Raw genomic sequence first — 12,875 nt, forward strand, 5'->3', positions numbered from 1 at the left:
ATAATGGGGGAGCTAGTAAACCGTAGATTAGAGTGGGGATAGAAACCACTCGTTTGCCTTCTTTTCGCAAACGAACGGTACACGGTGCAACGACGCTAATCTTAAATCCACATCGCTCCCAATTAAGTATCTCACGACGTTTCATGGTTAAAAAATTCATAATATATTTCAAATTTAAAGTCACCTCTCCACGAAACGAGGAATACCCGCGATGTGAACATAGTTCGTTTCGTCGCTTTGTATCCCTGTTCGTTTCTTTGCAACGTGAAAATTCAGATAAAAATGATTCTGTTTCTTTTTTACGGGATCGCATCGATCTAAATATATTTCACGTCGCGGCAATCTTCCCTTTTTTCGTGAACTTTCGGAATAACGTCGCGCAAAATCGAGCGTTTAGGGAAATATTTTCGAGGGGAAGTACGTCGCGACGTAAATCTACGCGGCGCAACGACAGGTACGGACGCGTTTGGCGCTCGATCGCGATGGTAAAACCATCGGGAATAATAAATAGACTTCCGAAGTTTCGTTGCAGATTATTGCGGCCGCGAGTTCGCGCAATAATTCAAGACGAGCACGTGGAGACGGAGGAAGAGGCGGTGGTGGGGGGTTGGGGGAGGATGCACAGAGCCAGAGGGGTGGAGGTGGAAGTTATTGGGCCACGATCGGTTAGAAAATCAGATATGCCGGGAAGTTTCGCTCCTGGGAGGAAGTGGCCCAGCCGGATGTTTACTTGAAACTCCAACCGCATCCACGGCTGGGCTAAGTGAAGTAAGGTGGGCCGGAAGCTTCTTAAGTAAAACCATCTCTATCGTTCCCTCTCCTTTCCACGTCGAATCAAATCAGCCGACTCCAACAGCGCATAAATTCCACGATGGCGGACCCGGAGATTTGTTTTCTTGTCGTGCTTCACGCCTGGACGGGGAACAACGAAGATTAATCCCGATATTCGGACCCCGGAACGTCGTTACGTCTCGTTGCCCCACCCCCACCCTAAACCGATGGGGGCACGGGGTTTTGCGATCGGTTTCCTGGAGTTCTCATCGATTATGAATTAACGCGGACGACTCGCGATATTCGTTCAACGAAAGAAACCTGGTTTAATCACGGCTCTGAAAACACTCGAGGCACTCGGATAAAAAGTCTGCCACGAATCTACGAAACTCGTGTCCTTAACTTTGCGATTTAACGAGAGTAAGAAAATAAAGGAACGGTACAATCTATCGTTACGGTTTTCATTACGGAGAGAGTACCTAATGGGAACGCGATGAGCCATAAAGGACCCAAAGATCGTAGCAGGGTTAAGTATGCAACGAAGAAAATTTCGTTTAATTATTTTGTTCGCGCTTTGCTTCTCTCTTGTCCAGTATCACTAACGACTGGAAGGAGAACCCGAAGCACGAAAAATATTCAAGAACCTGAAAGGGCGAAAAAATATTCTCAGTCGAGGATATAATTCTTACGTTCGAATGCATTTTAGAAACTTGTGAATATTTTTTACTTCTCGCCGAGAATCTATCTATTCTTACGAGAATCTTTCGAAGGAGATCAATATTTTTGAAAATTCGACGATCATACAATTTTCAGATTTAGATGTCGAAGATCAAAGACTCTCGAGTAGCACTTCGGTCGAGATTCCAACGATCTCGTGTCCCGATCGCGATTTCGTTTCTTCTTCTCCCCCGCCATTAGGTTTGGGGTCTTCCCTCACCGATCGGTCCCGTGTTTTCTCGTCCCGTTACGCTTCCCCACGAAGAATTCGACGAGCCCCGTTGCCGACGAAGACACCGCAGGCGTCTTACGAGGCTACGCGTATTCAATTTTACAAGCTACTTGTTATCCGGGCAAGGAAAAAGTTACGGGGCGCAACGAGCGAATCCATTGGTCGGGTTCCAACTCGACAGTTTTTACTGTTTGCACGAAATCCGAGACTGCCGATTACCTTCGTATTGGACCACATCCAACTTCCCATTTTCACCAGTTTAAGGTCCCCCGTGCTCATCCGGCGCTGTTTTTCTGCCCGATGCTTCATGAATCCGCCATCTCCTCCGTCCACGAGTGGGGTTTATAACCGCATTTGCATCTATCGCGTTCTCCTCTTCCCCCTCTCCAGCGCTGTGCACGCGTGCATTGGGCCTCTACCCCCACCGGTTGCCTTGGGTACGTTGGGAGGAAGGGTGGGGGTACGTAAGCTCGCGAGAAGATTCGATCGAGTCGTAACCAGGGTCCCCGAGAGCGATGACAGTCGCGAAGACGTCGTCGGGAAGAAAAAAAAAGAAAAAAGAAAAATACACATCGTTTGCCCTAAATTCAATTCGGCATACCATCGTGACCATCACCGCTACCATCGCCATTACAGTTTTCGCCGGAAGCTCGCGATACTCCGACGTCGAGCAGAAAATCCAATAATACGTCGGTAAGTAGTAACAATGATTCTCTTTCTGCTCGGAAACAATTGTTTCGATTTCATTGAGGCGGGCATTGAAGCGGGAATTGAATGAAACGGATCGTTGAACTCAAACAACGTTGGGAAACACTGAAGAAGGCGGGTCTGGATATTTCATTGTGGGCTTTCAAACTTCGCCCAGGATCGTAGAAATTCGTTAATTATCATCGTCCGTGAAACATCGCTAATTACTTTCCCTCATTGTTCCGGTACAATCCGACGCGTTGCAAAAACTCTGCGTCTGACCTTACGATAGCGCGCAGCGTTCGTTTTCCAGGTCTACGATTACGTAGTAAATCGTTGCGAGCTCTCGACCACCGAAGTGTTTCGGTCTACTGTCCTCGTACTTTTTTAGAAGCGGGGGAATTTCTCGAGAGCGATTCTCCTTTGGTATTACCGTCAGCGATCCGGTGGATCGTTTATTATCGTTTATTATTGATTCGTTCGCGGGATTAATTCGCAGGAATATTCGTAGGAGATAATGTAGAATAGGAGACGAGTAGGATCGAATAGGGAATAATATTCCTATTCGTAGGAAATAATGTATAGGTGCGATTGGATGAAATAATGTAAAGGAACGAGTGGAAAATTTGAGCTAAAGAAAGCTTTAGAGAATATAAAGATTGATTAAATATAAGTACGGTTGGATGAAATAAAATAAACGAACGAATGGAAAATTTGAGCTAAAGAAAGCTTCGGAGAATGTAAAGATTGATTAAATATAAGTACGGTTGGATAAAATAAAATGAACGAATTAATGAAAAATTTGGGCCAATGAAAGCTTTTGGAGAATGTAAAGATTGAAGAAATAAGAATAATTTCGAAATCACTTTTTAATCGAAAGAATCGTTCTAAATAGGACGAAAGGTAATCTTGAATTTTCAACGCAAACCACAATGTGGAGGGGTAAAATTGCGAAATAATATTCTTATCTCGGAGTTTCGCGAGATCAGCCCCTCAGAGTTGTTCTTATTTCGAACATTTCCTCCGAGACGCAACAACGGCGAGGGAAATTTGATAGTGTAGCAAGGAAAAGGAGCCTCGGGAGCCATTGAATCTAGCACCGTATCGTGCGTAAGAAAAACTTTCGAGCAAAAGTTGCTCCGAATCGGTGTCCTCTTGATATTCGACGATATACCTACACGCTTGGTACCGATATTGGAAAAATGTCCAAGAAATTCGCGTAACTAATCAGACGACAATTTACCTCGATGGTCGTTCGATCTTGTAGAACGATGTTTGAGAAAGGAATCGGTGTTAATACCCGTGGATCGGTCCCACGACCAATATTGACCGAGGGGTCGACTCGATGATCGATACAAATCGACCTAACGCATGTTAACTAATTTTTTTTTCACCCTCTGTGTACGTACACAGTGACACTTTATGTGTACGTAGTTCGCGAGATACCGTGGTTAAAAATTTCGAGAAAAACGCGTTTAATGTTTCGCTTACGGTTCGTAAGTATTTAAAAAAAGGATTTCCGTTACTCGCAACTATTTAGCTATTCCAAGCGTGGCGATTTATTTCACACGACTTTTTCACCACCGTGCAAGGATTTATGTAGTGCGGACCGCAATTTAAATCCTAAACCGCCGACACTTCTTTCGTTAAGAGTAACATTTCTCCTCCCGCGTTTCACGAATCGAAAATTCCCCGATTGTGGATAAAATTGAAAGCAAATTTGAAAATCGATAGGCACGCGCGTTCGATCGATAACGATTTCGTCGTTTTTCGTTTCCAACTTTTCCGCAAACGTGCCGGAAAAAAACTTGCACCTTGTCGTGCGGGTGATGTATCGATTTCCTTTAAAAATACGTTTTCTCTATCATTGTGTGTACGAAAGTTGAGAATTTGAATCATTGTCGATTTACTTCGGTGCTTTCTTTCGTGTTGTATCCTCGATGGGATTGTATTAACCCTAGTGCATTGTTTGGATCTTTTTCGACCCATCGCGTCTTCGTACACTTTTTCTTCGATAAAAGCTATTATTGTAGATTAGACCGGATGCTCCTGTATTTTCTTAGTCATTTCGTTGTATTACAAAGTTGAAATTATAATTTTTATACATTTGGGATCCTTTTTACCCAAATACCTCGAGGGTACAATCTTTAGGTTAAACTCCAGCAGCACAAACGATGCAAGAGTACATATTCTTGTAAACGCGAGAAAAAAAGTGCTGAAAATTGAAGTCCAGAATCCTTCGTAATTATTCTTAATTATTCTAGGGGGGGGGGGGGCGAGATATCGTTACAATTCACGATTTTTGGATCAACGTTGCTATAGATGTTACAGTAAATTTTTCAAAACTGTGACCATCGTTCCATCCATTCAACACTTGAGCCTTCGAACGAGATATTTCTCTACGATAAATGCAACACACAAGACTACCCTTTATCACATTCTTCGTTACAAGCAGTATCTTTCTTTGCAAAACATTCAAACGAGATATTCCTCTACGATAAATGCAGTTCGACCATCATTCCATCTATTCAAAACTGGAACACCTGATATTCCTCTACGATAAATGCAACAGACGAGACTACTCTCTATCACACTTCAAACAATAACTTTCTTTCTAAGACACCCAAACGAGATATTCCTCTACGATAAATGCAACAGACAAGATTGCTCTCTATCACACTCTTTTTCGTGTATGTGAGCAATAACCTCTTTTGCAAATAGTTCGACCATCATTCCATTAATTCAAAACTGGAACTCTTAATATTCCTCTACGATAAATGCAACACACAAGATCACACTTTGTCACACTCCGAGCAATAACTTTCTTTCCAAAACACCCAAACGAGATATTCCTCTACGATAAATGCAGTTCGACCATCATTCCATCCATTCAAAACTGGAACTCCCGATATTCCTGTACGATAAATGCAACAGACGAGACTACTCTCTATCACACTCCTTACCGCGTATGTGAGCAATAACCTCCTTAGCAAACATTTCGACCATCCTTTCAAAATTGGAGCACTCGGATATTCCAGCGCGACGACTTAGAGGGGCCGTGTTTACAAACCGGAGAAAGTCCTTATTAATTTCTCTTTGAACTCGTCTTCGTTTATCTGTGTTGCTCGACTAGACCCTCTGGTATGAATAATGACGTGACGCGGCGTGACACGAATTTCAAAAAGCCATTGGGAGCGAAGGGACCGGGTCTGTCGGGAAATGGTTGGACGCGACGGGGAGGGGATAGGTGTGGCGGAGTGGGGGAAGGTGGCGGGAAAAATAAAAGACGTCACCGAGTTAAAACGGCGGGGGGAACATTACCGCGCAACACGGCCGTGACATAAACACGACTGTCGGTACATCCGGGCGTCCCAACCCCCGTTGGTCGAGGGAACGCGGACGAGGGGCGTCGTCGTCGTCGTTGTCGTCGTCGTTGTCGTTGTCGTCGTCGTCGACGTCGCATGGTAAATTTTTCATTACTCTCTGACACTTTCTACGTACGAGAAAATGACGGGGGCACTCGCGTATGAAATTGAAATACGTCTGCCGATCGAGCGGCCGATCCATTTTCCCGGGAACGCTCGGGGGGCTGTAGACGAGTAGCGCCGCGACGCAGACGCCGCGCAAAAATGACGTAGGATCGCCCAACGTTTCGTGCACTCGCCGCTCTTAGATCAACCCCTTCTTTTAGCCGTGCGCGATGTTTCTTGGAGATCGCGTCACTTCTTACCGATCCTTTACCTTCTATTGGGTTGTTCGGAAAGTCGTTTCGTTTTTTTTTTTCTTTTAGTGAAAATGAAACACGATTTTTTTCGAGTGAACATTTCATTGAATTGTACATTCTCCATTTTAGCAAACGAAATGACTTTCCAAACAACCGAATATTTAACGCGAATCGTAACTGGATCGCGCGAGTGCTCACGAAATTAGCCCCGATGGATGTTTCGGCTTGAAAATTGATACAAAGGGGGAGGGAAATATGTTACCGTTCACGGTGGTTGCACTCGTTTCGGTTGCATTTCGCGCAAAATGGAAACGTCCGTAGCATTCGATGACTGTGATTTATCAGGAACCGTTTACGGCGGTGAAAGGTCTCTCGATCGGTAACGAGGGGGAAGTTGAGAAACTCTCTGCCTAGCGATGCACCGACCGAGGTGCATACAAGGGCGATTTCTCGCGAAAGAAAATCTCTTCGAGCGGGGTTTCTCGAGAAGTTTGCTTTTCGGGAATTTTTATTCAGCCCGTGAGTCGTTGCTCGTTGTTTCCAGCGATGTTGGGTCGGATTTAGAATTTATAAGGATTGTTTACTGAATTGGAAAGTTTCTCGATCGGTGACAGAAGATCGAAATTGAAAAAAAAGAATGTCGAAGTTGAGATACGATTACAGGATGATTTCTTGGGTAAAATTCTATGGACTGAATGCATCGATCAACTCGTTCCATATGTGTTTAACTGGTGAGAAGTTTTTCCATTATTAATATCGCACAAATAATGACTATAGAATTTTCCTTAACGCTCCTGTTTCAACACCGACGATTTCTCGTTCGCTGTACAAAACCTTTAATCTTCGATATTATTTTTAAAATCTATTAATTACTGTGCACACAGGCCTTTGTTATTCGTTATCCGTTGTTCTATTCCACGCGTTAAATAATTTCCCGTAGATAGCTTTCAAAACACTCTAAAAGCACCTCACCTCTTCAGACTCTCTTTTCATTCGTACCACATATTCGATTTTCTTCCATTTCTTTTCGCGCTTTTATTTCCATGTTTGCAATTTTAACGATAAAAACAGGAAAGAACGAAGAAGTAAGCAATACACTTTGTCGTTGGTGTTTTCCTATTCATCCAAGATCAGTTTCAATTTTTCTTCCTTCCACGTCGCGTTTCCTCTTGCTCGTCTTCTCGAATGGTCCCGGAAGTGAGTGCCCGGTCATTCTCAAAGAAGGTCCACCTTCTCTTCCTTCGATAGGTAGAATCGAGCCTTGGGTGCTCCGCGTCGTCTTCCCATTCTTCCGGTTTCCCTCGTTCGCTCAATTTCTCGTAACAGCCCCGCTCGCGGCGGGAACCACGTCTCCGGAATCTTCGAAAACTATGGATCCTGATCGATATTTCCAACGAGAACTTCCACTTGGAAAAAAACTCGGAACTATCGACTCTCGATTTCTCGTCAAGTTCGATTAACGCGTCGTATTTAATTCTGACTTTTAATACCGTTCGTAAAGGTTACAGAATTCGGAGTAAGTAGAAATTACAGGGACCATTGTACCTATTTAATCGAAAAGTTCTCGACTCGTTATGGCGCAAAGTTTACTTCGAAAATATTTCTTTTTCAAGAAATTACACTTTACCCTGAATTTTAATAATTTAAATTTACCAGTAGAGTGATATATAGATTTGAAAATAGGTTAACAGAAATTGGATGTCTCGACTAGTACAGTTACATTCACTTACTTTCTGTAAAATGTTGAAGTAATTAATAATAATTACAAGACCTCTTAAATACGTTGTCTAGGTCAAATCTCCATTTGCCTTCTTGTCACGAACGGATAGTATTTTAGAAACATACAAAACCTCTAAGAAAGCTTTAAAAAGTATCGAATGTCCTCGACTGGTACAATTTGGCCTACGACCGGTACAATACCGTTTATTTATTTTTGATAAAACGCAAAATGAACAAACAAGTGGAAGACACCTTAAGTATAGTGTCTCCGTGGCAAATGCCCCGTGTGCCCCGTGCCAAGGGCAACAATGTCACCTTTTATTGTCCTCGAAGCAACGACAGTTTCGGCCACTTTGTTTTTTGCACCTTGGCAACTTGCACCCATCGGTTCCCCTTTTCCATCTCCTCCCCCCCCCCCCCTTCGTCGGTGTTCCTCGTTAATTAGTCATACTCAATTAAAACTTTTTGCTCGTGTTTCGAGAGTGCACGGTAAACGTTTCGATTACCACCGCCGCCCTTCGACGCTGAAGAGTGCACGAACGTCGAACGTATTAAGGCTATTGTACCGCGCGGAGCAAACTGAACGCGAAAAAAGGAAAGAAAAAAAAGGAAAGGAAAAAGGAGAAGAAGAACAAGAAGAGAATGAATATTGCGTAAATACGCGGGGGTGGAGTGAAACGAGCAATGGTTCGATTTCATCGTCCACCCTCCCCAGTCTCCCCCTGCCCATGTTAATCAGAAGGAACGGGCTCGTTGTTTGAACGATCAATCTTATTTGAACGCTAAAAACGATCTCGTTTGCGCGAACAATGCCGGTTGATGGATGGTGTGTTTGCGCGATGACATTAATTTCTCGGTGAAACGGTATTTATTAATAAAACGATGTTTCGTCCGATGCGACCGGTGCCATTGTAATCGTTTCATTAGCGAATCAATTTTACGCGACCGTGTCCGCTCGCCGCGCTATAACGAGAACCGTTTTCGATTTGATAAACACCGCGCGATGGGAAGATTCTTCTTTTTTTTTTGTAGAAACAGCGTAGAGTGAACAATTCTGGAAGCGTATTTGCTACGAGGTGTCTCCGAAAAACGTGATCACTTTGAGACATTTCGAATGCAAACAATCAGTGGTAATCGTGGTAGTTGTATTTAAATGTCTCGTTGCGATTTCATTTGTCGATAAATCGTGGAAAGGTATGAATAATCAATATTTTGGGTTGGGATATTTTTGGCGTATAATTCTGGAACTGTGGACTTTCCGTCAATGAAGAGTCAAAGGGATGTTTTTTTAATTTTTACGTTGTATATTTTCAAGAAACATCGAGACGATTTTGAGACGAGTGTTAGAAAACTTCAAGGTGTACATTTTCGAAAGTACAAAACGTTAGGAACGAAAAGTACACTCTTTCGATGAGTTCTTTTGAATAAAATGTATTTCGTACGACACTGTTTTTTAACCAATCGATAGATAACGAAATATAACAATTCTTATCGACTCACCCTTGTAAACAATTTTGTGACGCCCAAGAAGTATTATCTATATTGCAACGATAGTTAGTATTATCTTATAAGTCGTTAAAAATATAAAATAAAAACAAACGTTGAAACTGTAAAAGTTACCTCCTTACCAGATCCTCTAACGCAAATTAAATATCGAAAATCGTCCGAATGGTAATTTTTCGAAACGATAAATTCTCGACAATCAGTTCCGTGACACCCGTACAATCTACGCGGCGAGTCTAACCGGAATTTTTAATTTAAATCCCGCAGCCGAAGCTGCGGTTTTAATCGTGGGACCGCGCGACACGGCCGGGGTTATTACGGAAGGGATTAATTTAAGAAACTAAAAACTACTCGGGAACTTAGAAGCCGCGCGACGAAACTCGCGCTTTCTCCGATATCTATCTTCCAGGAACGCTCGTGGAGTACTGGAAGTCGCTAGACCACCCCTGGCTGAAATAAATCTTCCTTCAGGGACACGAAAATATCGTCTCTACTCTAAACGCACTAACGATCCGATAAATCGATATTCTTTTTTACAGTTTTCAACATTCTTGGCGTAATTATTCACGATCGAGATCCGTGGGTGTTTCTTCGAAGAATCGTGAATCTCCTCGCGAGCCAATCATGGACTCAGAAATCAACCGAAGTTAATTTTATACTTATAATTTATTCAGTTGTAAATAATCAATATTTTTACCATAGTTGGATAACAGTAAATAACGTGACTACGATAGAACTCTTTACAACGCTTCACGATTCTTCGCTCGACACTTCTCGGTTCAGCACTACTTTTCCTTCTGGAAAAAGGAAAAGCTTTTACTTGATGTTTCGTTGGGTCTGCTTTGACCCCGACTTTCTCTTTTATTTCCTTAGCTCGTTGTTTATCAAATGTTATCTTAAAGCTACGTTTTTCTAAACCTACACTGAGCTAAAATTACAATGCTACATATATCTTAAAAGTACCTTTTATCTACAGTTTTGCAACCTTTGCTCGATAAAGACGTTAAATAAGAATGTTTTTAAATATTCGTAAAATCGAACGACACACGTACCGTGGCGTGGCAATACACCATTAAAATTGTTTAGCCGAATCCGACAACGCGATACGGTTGAAACTTTTTTATCGTATAGCTCGTTTATTTAATCTCGGAACTTGTAACCGACGAAGAATTACGCGACGTCGGAGTTCAAATAAGGTGTAATAAATTAGTTACCAAGTAGCAAATATTTTTTTTTTACTTACACGGGCGATAAATTGAGTCAATTATTATTCAAAATCTGTAACCGACGAAGAACCACGTAACGTTAAGTTTGAACAATGTAAATTATTACCGAATTGGTAAATATTTTTCGTTCGTACGATAACAAGAAATTAGGTCAATTTATTCACCGATTGAATAATCGAAGAACTGCGTAATAGACGGATTTAAACAATGCTTGTAATAAATTGGTTACCAGATCGAAGTAGGAAATATTTAGTTGACTTACGCTGTACGTAACTCGGTTCGATTTATTTACAATCGTTGGCCACACAAAGGTGGCCGACTCGTTCGATTTTTTCCCCGATTTTACACGATATAATAGAATCGCTTTCGTCGTTCTCCCTTTCGAGGTTCCGCAATTTATCGACGATCGAGAACCTAAAAATTGCTGGTGAATCAGATCTCGGGCTACGTTCGATCATAAAAATTTTCGATGTGCTTGCTCGCCCAATCCTCCTCCCTTCCGGTTAGTTAAACGTATACGCGAGCGCCCTATTTGAGAAAACAGCGATTGCGTAGGGGGCGAGCAAGCGTTTCCATTTTATCATCCGCCATATCGCTCCAGTCCCGAGAAAGAAGAATGACGCCGAGCGGTGAATCGCGAAGGGTGGACCAAACGAAGGGTTGCCTCTGGGACACCCCAATGCTTCGAAGTTAATTGAATGCAGAATAAACAAGTCTACCGATCTTGTCAATAACTCGCCGGGCGTGCGGCCCTCTAATTAAAAAATACCCGAGAACCTAAGACACCGTTTCTAGGAAATCGAGTAAGCTTTTTCGGTGAGAGAAAAGATGCAAAATATTCGCGAATCGCGATATCGAAAAGTAAACTGTACACTTGTGTGTATCGATATCGAAAAGTAAACTGTACGGAATATGTTTGTGTGTATTAGAGTAGCGTACTTTGGTCGAGCGCGACGTACCCTACTTTAATTTGTCCCAAAGTTTCTCGTGTATGTAAATATTTCTCGCAACTTGGAGACACTTCGTACACGGGACACTGTGTCATCCACACTCATGGGGCACCGTGTCATCAGCGTTTTATGAATACAGCCGCGTCCTCTTGGTCCTTTTGACCCAACTTTCACCGTACTAGTTACACTTTGTTCACGAAACCTTTCAGATTTATTGCGACAGTGCGGCTGATTCTTAAATATCGTACCGGTCGCGTTGAATTATTGCGAGTAGTCCGAGTTTTTTCAAACTTTCTTCTCTAAAGTGTCTATGGGCTTAATTATCCTCCGTAGAGATTACAACCGGTATTGCACGACAGTTAAGAAAGTACACCGAGTAAAGAAGTTGATATTTGGGAATTTTTATTGGCGCTACGCAACGTGCGATACAAACGCTTAGTATGTGTATTAAAAGAACACACTTTGAAAGATATTTCCGTCAATTTTCGTTAAAAAGCGTTACCCGAATGTCCTTACTGAGAATTTCTTTAATCGTAACGATCAGACTTGAATCGAATTAAAATTTCCAGAAACCAGACGTGTACGTCAAAAGTAACGATTTGTTGAAGAACGGTGAGGGTTTTCCAGCGAAGGAAACAAATTGTAGCAAAGAAATCGGGAATTTTGAAAGTTTGCCCGGCAATCGACCGAAAGAAACGAAAAACCGTCCCGACGTGCAACGACAGAGAATATTATTGCGAGTATACGGTACGGATTTGAAGTCGGTCGGGTAAGTAGTTTTCAAGAAAAGTTACCCGCCAGTTTGAAAAAAGCTATTTCGAGAAAAACGGGTTCGAGAGTTTCGAGGATCGAAGAGCTTCGGTGTCGTGTCGTTGGAACGGGACGTGCTCCACGGGAAGCGTTGTATCTTCGTTAACGTTTCGAGTTTCGTCTCGGGACGTCGAGACGGTGTTCCGGGAACGTGAAATTAAAAGAAAAAATACGAGATAAGGAAAATGTCCCGTTCGTCGAAATCCGTACGGTGGTTCCCCTGTGACGGTCCCCTGGAAGACCGAGGGGTACACCGATCGCGGTTTATAAAGCGAGTCGGTTTGTAAAGTCGTCGAAAGTGGAACGTAAAGAGTCCACGAGTTCGAAGCGTGTTACGTCCGAGTAAAATTTTACGCGCGGTCGTCTCCCCGCGAAGTTTGAGAGGGCAATCGGTAGCGCGGACCCATCCGGGTGGGAAACTCAAGAAAACATTGACCGAAACTCGGCTGAAGATTCCACGGGTTGGCGTTGCCAGCTAACTCGATGGCTCTCCCGAACCACAAGGGGTCGTCGAGCCAAAACGGCAGGAAAATTTA

This window comes from Ptiloglossa arizonensis, chromosome 3 (assembly GCF_051014685.1).
Source record: "Ptiloglossa arizonensis isolate GNS036 chromosome 3, iyPtiAriz1_principal, whole genome shotgun sequence".
Lineage (NCBI taxonomy): Eukaryota > Metazoa > Arthropoda > Insecta > Hymenoptera > Colletidae > Ptiloglossa > Ptiloglossa arizonensis.